General features: G+C 35.3%; 1 long non-coding RNA gene across 1 annotated transcript; it reads right to left on the bottom strand.

Annotated features, from left to right (window-relative positions):
* Positions 1 to 7,596: 7,596 nt before the first annotated feature.
* Positions 7,597 to 7,963, bottom strand: LOC149154530 (uncharacterized). The gene is made up of 2 exons (XR_016263742.1): positions 7,840 to 7,963; positions 7,597 to 7,672 (listed from the first exon to the last, which is right to left on the bottom strand). It is a non-coding gene; the product is annotated as an uncharacterized LOC149154530 (long non-coding RNA).
* Between the last annotated feature and the right edge of the window lie 945 nt (positions 7,964 to 8,908).

Genomic DNA, 8,908 nt, shown 5'->3' with positions numbered 1-8,908 from the left:
TACTATTTTTTTTGTTTTATTTCATTTTTATTTAACTTTTTATTTTATTTTTCATTTTTCTATTATTTCCATTTTGATGAATTATAGTTTTTTTCCATATTTTCAATTTTAAGATGACTTATTACTATACATATATATGAAAGTGTATATATGTTAATATAAGCAATATTGATTCAAATGAGGTTCATCATTAGGTTCCAATATTGTTTATATTAACATATATACACTTATATATATAATAGTAAGAAATCAACATAAGTGAACATAAAAAATGCTATCACCAAACTGCAAGGATAAATTACAAGTTTGAGTTGTGACATGAAGTTATGAGTTTTGATCTTATGAAGTTGGTCGTTGAGGTTAATTGAACCTCAACATTTTTTTAAGGTTCGTCAAAATTGGAACCTCAAGGTTAAAGTTCCACAAACCTTGTGACATAGTTCAACAATACAACATTTTATTAGTTGCTTTATTTTTTAGGCTTTATTATTTTTTAGTTTAATTAAGCTAAGCTGCATGTACTAGCTACTATATAGCTCATGTTATATTAAAAATAAATTATAGTGTGTGTGTGTGTGTATATATATATATACACACAATATTAGTCAATCATATTTCTTAATTTTTTATGATGGCATTCCACAATACAACATGTTTCTCAATTTTACTAGCTATTATATAGCCCTTGCTTTATTTTAAAAGTAAGATGAACTATATTCGATATTTTTAAATACTTTTTTATTAAATAGAAAATAAATGTACTTTTGCATTTATTAAATTTAATTTTGGTTAATTAAATGTATTTTAATCATATTTTTAAATTTAAGTTGGTTAGTTGGCTATGTTTGAATATTATTGCATGGAAAAGAGTTTTGTAGTCAAAGATAAGACACATTGTTAGCACATGACAAACAAAGCGAGAATTTCTTGACTATGGTGAATTGTGAATGTATGATTGCTTAACAATGCTGAATGATTTTTCAAAATTCTAAGAGTCGCCACTCACTGCACATAAGAATTATTATTACTCCAAAAAAATGGTGAATTATGAATGTATGATTACTTAACAATGTTGAATGATTGTTCAAAATTCATTAAGAGTCGCCACTCACTGCACATAAGAATTATTACGTCGTAAGGTGTTCCCCTCTTAAATGAAGTTCCTCTTATGCCAGGTGTATAATGGTGGGACGTTGAATTTAATGTTAGACGATTGAAGCAATGTCAGCCATCAGATGAAAATCTGGTATTACCAGTTATAGTTGTCAGTTATAATTTGGTTTGGTATTGTCATAAGCCACCTTTGCCAGGAAAAAAGATGATAGAGGCTCTTGCGCAGATACTGGTAGCCTTTTTTGGGCTTTTGTTCAATGCGTTGCAGGAAGACGGCGTAGCCTTTTCTTGGCATTTGTTCAACGTGCAGCAGGAAGACGACAAGAGTCCCCAGATCACAGCCTTGAGCGTGAGAATAAGCATTTCTTGCAGATTGATTTTACAAAAGAAGTAACGATTACAAGGACAAACACCTAAGAAGCATGGCTTTCTCAAATTTCTTCTCGGCTTCACTCATTTCATTTCAATGTACGCCATTGATTTTATAGAAGAAGTAAGGATTACAAGGACCAACAAATGAGAAGCATGGCTTTCTTCTCCGCTTTAGTCGTTTCATTTTCATGGCAACTGTCCTGAGATGAATAATTGTACCCTGTCTGCAGACACTGCCATGAAGATTGGAGGCCCATTACTTTAATTTTGGGGACTTCACTTCCTGCTTCTGCAGTAATGTAGGACAAGACTGAGTGTGTGGCAAATGCTCTGGGTTTCCTTCAACGGAAATACAACACAGACAACATTGACACCCTGGGAGCCATGAATGAGGTGAATTGCTCCAATGGCAGGGCTTCACAAAAACAAACTGCAGATTTCAGCAAATGCATTCGCAGTTTTGGAAACAAAGAGAACAGGCACGGAAGAATTGAAATCGATGAAAGGATGGCAGGGGATATATCTACATGAAGGAGGTAAACCTGTTTTTTATTCTACTTTTCATATTTATCTATTTGGAAAAGAGATATTTATGCGTTTTGGGGAATTTTTAGATATTTTATTTGGGGGATCCAACTGGAATGCACATGAATCCACCACCTGTATCGATGGTTGGCTTTTTTGGAAACTTATTAGATGCCTCGCCTTTTTTTTAAACCGTTGGGCTCATCCTCTGTTTCGTCATGTGGTAATGAGAATGCTTGCCATAAGAAATGTCTCATGCAAGGATTTGTTGTGCTCTGTGTGGGTCAATAGGGATAACAGGTTTCTTGTTGTTGTTTTGATAAAGGAGGATTGCATGAGGAATACATATCTATGCTTTGGGTTTTTCATTTGTGTAGTAGGAAAGCACCCATGAAATCAAATCTCCATGTTCACTTGCAATAGAGGCATCCTGTTTGGGAAAAGTTTCAAATCTTCAAAATGCAATACCTTGTTGAGGCTCACAATGTCACACATAACGCTGCACAGGAACAAGAGAGATATGTAGCTGCAGATTATGAAGAGGGAGTTGCCTCTTCTTCTCCAATCTGGTGAGGAACCAAGTGCGAGGATCCAAGTTGAACATATATTAAGAGAGTAAAATATCATAGCGACATAATCTTTACCATAAATCTTCCTCTACCAGGGGATTTCAAATCTCAAACAATATTTACATAGCAACAGTCCGCTTTGAGCTCTGGTAAATCTAAGCCTTCAAGGAGAAGAAGAACGAGTCATCGTTTCCCAATCCCCCCTCTGCATACATCTGCTATGCCTGTGGATATATTTGGGTTTTTCATTTGTGTAGTAGGAAAGTACCCATGCAATCGACCCTCCATGTTCACTTGCAATAGAGGCATCCTGTTTGGGAAAAGTTTCAAATCTTCAAAATGCAATACCTTGTTGAGGCTCGCAATGTCACACATAATGCTGCACAGGAACAAGAGAGATATGTAGCTACAGATTATGAAGAGGGAGTTGCCTCTTCTTCTCCAATCTGGTGAGGAACCAAGTGCGAGGATCCAAGTTGAACATATATTAAGAGAGTAAAATATCATAGCGGCATATGATATCATTGAACTATTTTGTGAATCTATTGTGGCACGACTGCAAATCATTGAATCCCAAGGGAAATGTCCTGTTGATTTGCGGGAAGCTCTTTCAAGTTTAATATTCACAACTTCAAGATGTGTTGACATTCCAGAACTTCTAGATATTGACAAGCTATTTGTAGCAAAGTATGGTAAAGGATTTGCAGCTGTAGCAGCAAAACTACGCCCCAATTGTTGTGTCAATACAATGATTATTGACAATTTATTTCTAAGAAAACCTAGTGGGGAAGTGAAGATGAAGCCTATGAAAGAAATAACAAAGGAATATGAACATTGAATGGACTCCAACAGAATCAGAACCAGAACTGTTGAAACTTCCTGATGACCTGCTTGAAGAACCAAGTAAATTTGCTAGTGCTACCCATATAGCAACAGGCTCTGACAAGGATAGCTCACATTCTGTTTCTCGGCACAAGCATGAAACTCACACTCCCAATAATATGCCTCATAGGCTCCATGAGTCTCTTCACCATATGCAATTGAAGTTACATCATTTGTTGGAAATATTTACCAACAAAGTAACATGAACACAAGTACAGGCAAAACAAGTGTGCAACCTGTAGATTCGTGTCAAGAATCTTTTGACAACAATCCTTATAGGATTGGCATAGATAATTCTTGTAGACCTAACTCCTATGATTTGGATGGTATAAAGAGAAACCTATCAAGTACAACTACAGTATCATCGAGTAGATTCAATGAGAATGTTTCTTTAGAAAGCAGTAGAGGGTGTAATATGTATTTTAAATCTATAGATTCAGCTGCCCAGGAAATTCTTGCTTCTGGAAAGAGAGCAATTAAAGTTTCCCAGGGTGTTTCTCACCTTGCAAAGTAGGATAAATTTTCACAACAAGAAAATGGCTCATCTGATGATTCAAGCTTAAGTGATGAAGAGGAAATCAATTTGAACTATTCAGGCATGAATAGGAAACCGAGTTTACACCAAGACCAATCTTTTCATGGCTATGACTTCCCAGAGAGGACCCATGTTGAAATTCATGCAAAGAACAAGAACAAAGACTTTTATAGGAGTGCAAGCGAACACATCAACAAGCAGAGTGGAGCAGCAGACCTTGGCAATAGCTATGAATATGAAATTCAAGCTAGTAGGACTATAGGATAGGATGCTTTGTGGAAGAATGGAAGTAAATCTAACTATGATAGTAGAAGTAAATATGTTATGCAGAATTATGGAAGTATTAAAAGGTCAAAACAACATTGTTTTGGTGGTTATAGGGGTGATTCAACCAGGCAAGACTTTGATGATGAACACCCATCACTATCTATGATGAAAGAAGTAGTGTGCTTAAACACACTTTCTCGGGTATTTGAAGATTCAGATGGAACAAAATTTGAAAGTGATAAGGAGATCAATATACAACATTTCATATCCAAGACTAATAACAAGCCTCAGTCTCAATATTCTCTACCAATCCAACCACCAACAAGGCCACCTCCAGGAATTCCATTCTCCAAACATAACAACTCTCAATCTCTTACTTCATTAGAAGAATCAAATACATCAAGATCTAACTCCTAAAAAAGTAACGGTTCACATGTCCATCCCAAGCTCCCAGATTATGATGAGTTGGTTATCCACTTTGAGGCCTTGAAGTACAAGATAGTGAATAAGGGAACTTTCCAGGAATCATTCAAGTGACTATCATGAAGCTCTGGAGGGAGCTGACAACATTATTGTTTTTCCTAAGAAACTATATATTACTGAATAATATCACCAGATTCTATGAACATTCAACCTATTTCTAAAGAGGAAAGCAATATTACTAATCATGAGATTTTGTAAAAATTGTCATTATCATTAATTTTTTTAGTCCATTAGTTAGAGAGTTTAGATAAATACATCATTTGGTATTATACTTTTATTTTTTATTTTTAGTTTTTTAGGTCCCTCCCAACCAAAAGAAGTTGAGTTTCCTTCATGTAGGTTGGATATGGATTTTTACTTGTAGAATTATACTCTTAAAGTTGTTTACTATGTTGCTTTGTGTTCTTATCAAGTGCTTCAATCTAACTATATTGATAATAAAGGGTCATGTTTTGGAAATGTATGCAATTATAACAAGAAACAAAAGTTGAGATTTCTTCATGTATGTTGGATATGGTTTTTTACTTCTAAAAAAAAAGGAGGATTGCATGACATCCTATCATAGATTTTTCTACAGAAATCACCACGAGCCCACTGTTGCTAAAGGTTTATGTTGAATATATGTTCTGTAGATGTACACATTTTCTGAGGTTTGTACTTTCTTTGAAATGGAACCCATTTTTCTAATTTGGGTTTTGTGTAGTAGGGGTGTCACACAAATAATCTCGCTTTCTTCTGAGGTCTGTGATTTCTTTGCAACATAACCCATTTTATTGATTTGGGTTTTGTGTAGTAGAGATGCACACAAATGAGCCCTCTCTCTTGCTCGTTTTCCTAAAGAAAGAAGATCTTTAACATGGTTTTTGAAGCTTGTAGATATTGTGTAATATTTTGTTTGTTCGGGTTTATTGTGATGTTTATGGTCCATTATTTGTAACTTTTCCAACAAGAGGTACTGCCTGCCTAGGAAAAACCCATGATTTGTTAGTGGAAAGGATTCTTAACAAAATATTGGGTTATTTTGGTAATATATATTTCTATATACATTGCATAGTTCATGCACACTTTAGTACATAACTGAACTCTATATTTTGGGGTGTGACCCAGCGAGTTGGGAGTTTATCACAGTTAACCCTTTTCAATTCTCAGTTCTTGCATGAACTCTATCTGAGATTCCCTGAAACCACAAGTCTTATGAGTTTCAATTCTACCTTGCCAACAGAAAAGTAAGGGAAGCCTCAAGATAAGTTTTCTAGGTCTGGAAATTCCTAAAACAAAGAAGTGAAACCTCAAGATAAGTTGTCTAGGTTTGGGAATTCCCAAAAAAAAGAACCTTCAGAATTGAGTAGCAGAGCATCAAACGAGGAGGAGAAATCTGATGTTGCAGACCCCAATACTTCGTTTCTGCTGCAACAGCTGCCAGCACTGTAGCTAGGACTTGCTTGCATTTGCGAGTTTATAGTGTAATTTTCATGGGTCAATGTTTCCTTGCAATTAGTGTTAATAGTGTTTTAAATCAAATATATATTATAAAAAAATTGACAGAGCATAATTTCTAAAACTACATAAAATTTTGACTTCAATGAACACACATCATTTCTTGAATCCATTCTACCTTGGGTTCTACAATTTGAGAGGGTTATGCCATTTGTCAACTTAACTCTACTTTGGAGCCAAGTCCCAGCCTTGCCATTATTCCAATATGCATCCCCCAAATCTGGTGCAAAAGTTTATTACATTATTGTTAGGATCTCAGCCCAAAGACTCGTGTAATGATAATTTTATTTGAGAGGGTTATGCCATTTGTCAACTTAACTCTACTTTGGAGCCAAGTCCCAGCCTTGCCATTATTCCAATATGCATCATCTCAGCCCAAAGACTCGTGTAATGATAATTTTATGCAAAATATTAGTTCACCTTAAACCTTCATTGAATCTTCTAATGTCTTAGGTTGTTGCCAACCGAGGCTTGTAATTTATACTTGAAATAACATTATCGGTGGTATTTAACGTATTCTAATCTTGAAACAGTTTGTGAAAATGTGGAAAAAGATTCTGCCTTGATTATATGGATGGGACAAAATTCCTCCAGATCCACATCATGGTCATTTTAGGCTTCAAAATATTCACAAAGTTGTTCTTCATCTTCATTTTGATTTCGATTTAACAGACAAACGGTCTATAGAACCAAAACACTTGATGCGCTTCTTTATTCAACCACAGTCATCATCATGGTCATTTTAGGTTTCAGAATATTCACAATGTTGTTCTTCATCTTCATTTTGCATTCGATTTAACAGACAAACGGTCTACATAACCAGAACACTTGATACGCTTCTTTACTCAACCACAATCATATGTCACTTAACTCTACTTGGGAGCCAAGTCCCAACCTTGCCAATATACCAATATGCGTCCCCCAAATCTGGTATAAATGTTTATTGCACTATTGTTAGGATCTCAACCTAAAGACTCGTGTAATGATAATTTTATGCAAAATATCAGTTCACCTTAAACCTTCATTAAATCTTCTAACTTCTTAGGCTGTTGCTAACTAGGGCTTGTAATTTATACTTGAAATAACATTATCTGTGGTATTTAAGGTATTCTAATCTTGAAACAGTTTGTGAAAATGCGGAAAAGGATTCTGCTTGCAATTTACAAGCTCCTCTCATGTGAGAATTGAAGGTCTAATGGTCTTGCAAACATTTTCCCATTAAGCTGCCTTAATTAAAAGAATTATCTGCATTATAGGCTGCCAACTATGCAAAAAAGAAATGTAAATAAAACGCTTAGGCAAGAACTTTTGTCAGAGCTGCTAGCACTGCTTCTCGTGTGGGAAGAGCAGGGATTGCCCCCCTCTCAGTAACCGTAATTGCACCACAGGCATTTGCAAACTTCAATGCCTCTCTCAGGCCCTCTTCTTTCTGCACAAAACAAGACATTTGTTAGTCATTTCATTAGGAATTCAAATTTATTGAATAAGATTCACAATTATTTTGTCAAAAGGAAGAAAATTTCAAAATGCTCGTGATCATGATTCCAAATAATGTTGCATATGTTGTATTTACTACTATTTATGATTGAACCGAACCTGCAATAAAGTGAGGTCCTTAGCCAATTGACTAAGAATCCCACTCACAAATGCATCTCCAGCACCATTGGTGTCTACAGCTTGCACTGCCAGGCCTTCCACTCTTCCGCTAAAATCCCGATACACATTAATCACCACATATATAATTATTTTACTTTGACTACTGTCGTAAAGCTGCCAGTCCTTATCAGCGCTAACTGCAGATTCAAAGAAATAACATGGAAATGCTCTGATATCAAATATAAAGGATTTCCAAGTGTGTGGTAAATTATCTCGTTGCAAACCCAAAAAAATTCCCTTTATCCAACAATTTAATAAAAACTTCATATGGAGATTACTTTGCCTAAAAGTATTGTTCTCTTATACTATTTTAGTAGTAATCAACATTAAAATGGAAAGACTTTATCATCAAATATACAAGATTTCAAAGTGTCTGGTAAGTTCTCTGGTTGCAAATTCAAAAATATGCAAACCCAAAAATAAACTCTCTTACTCAATGCTTTCACTATTAAACCTGCATTTGCAAAATTAGTTATGTGGGCAAAATAGTCTATCAAATCATCTTTAACATTGAAAAAGAAGAGTTGTAAGTTAAATTCAGGTACAAACACATCCGTGAGCACTTAAGGTAGCAAAGTCGTTAAATGAAGGAAGTAACTTGTAGAATCGCAACCAGATGAAGTCTGGTCTGCAGTTATGTGATCAGGGAAGAAGAGCTTTTACAGTGGTAGAAACAGTTTCAAGAGGCACACCATTACAACCACATCACACAATACACATAGGAGGAAGAGATGAATACCACCTCTGGCAGCTAATTTAACATTATATTAGTGGAAGAGACCACTGCGAAGCCACCTAATGGTATGTTCAGTTTTCTAGGTTTCTCTAGTCCAACATTACTATGATCTTTATGTCACTGGGTGTTCATACTACGATCCTTGGGTGATTGGGGTGTTCATAAAAGTGGTTGCCCTCTTGACTGGTTGCTAAATGATGATTGATTACCAAATAATAATGTGTGTTGTTCGGCCTTCTTGTGTTATGACTTATGAGTACAAAATAACAATAA

The sequence above is a fragment of the Pinus tabuliformis genome, chromosome 9, assembly GCF_031772625.1.
Source record: "Pinus tabuliformis cultivar Carrire ecotype Pingquan chromosome 9, CPIR1, whole genome shotgun sequence".
NCBI classification, from domain to species: Eukaryota; Viridiplantae; Streptophyta; class Pinopsida; order Pinales; family Pinaceae; genus Pinus; species Pinus tabuliformis.
The sequence above is the reverse complement of the archived record's forward strand: the minus strand, read 5'-3'. Positions and strand labels throughout refer to the sequence as shown.